Source organism: Spinacia oleracea, chromosome 6 (assembly GCF_020520425.1).
Source record: "Spinacia oleracea cultivar Varoflay chromosome 6, BTI_SOV_V1, whole genome shotgun sequence".
In the NCBI taxonomy this organism is placed as follows: domain Eukaryota; kingdom Viridiplantae; phylum Streptophyta; class Magnoliopsida; order Caryophyllales; family Amaranthaceae; genus Spinacia; species Spinacia oleracea.
Window position 1 is genome coordinate 56600435 of NC_079492.1, and position 637 is coordinate 56601071.

The following is a 637-nucleotide window of genomic DNA, read 5'->3' on the forward strand; positions in this document are numbered from 1 at the left end:
GACTTTCTACGGAGGGACGACACTTGGAGTCCTAAATACTTGTTCTTGTTCGGTTCGGGCGCAGCTAGGGAGGGCACGCTACAAATGTATGCTTCCTAGACTAATTATATGATTTATGTGCAATTAATATGTATCCTGGCATTAAGGTTTTTTCGCATGATTTATGTTGTTCATATGTATCATAACCTAACAATCAAAGCATTTAGGCAAGTAATTAAAGAGGTCTCTGACTTCCAAGGAAGGATAAAACAGCATTATCTCTCAAGTCTACGTAGAAGAAAGCTCTTATGCGGCCACTACGAATGTTTTGAGAAACAAGCCTTTCAATTTATCATCATAGACCACTATTATAACAACTTAAAATTCCATCCTAATTTACTAATTCTTTTTTTTCTGAGGATTCCCTACAAATTAAAAATGAACCATCAAGTTTTTTGACTAACAGCAACGCCAACTATACATAATCAGTGCTCTTAAAGAAAGCAATTCCAGAATTTCTAAAATGTATTCTACCATATCTGCTTGTCCCAAGCAAAAATAGAACAAAGTTAAAAAAATCATTATGTTGATTGATATTAGTATAAGCCGTACACATTGGTACTTCTAGTGCCAACTAAAACACCTTTCGGTTAACTAG

General features: G+C 34.9%; 1 non-coding gene across 1 annotated transcript; it reads right to left on the reverse strand.

The window, feature by feature from the left end:
* Positions 1-221: 221 nt before the first annotated feature.
* On the reverse strand, positions 222-343 carry LOC130464766 (small nucleolar RNA SNORD14). The gene has a single exon (XR_008925116.1). It is a non-coding gene; the product is annotated as a small nucleolar RNA SNORD14 (small nucleolar RNA).
* Between the last annotated feature and the right edge of the window lie 294 nt (positions 344-637).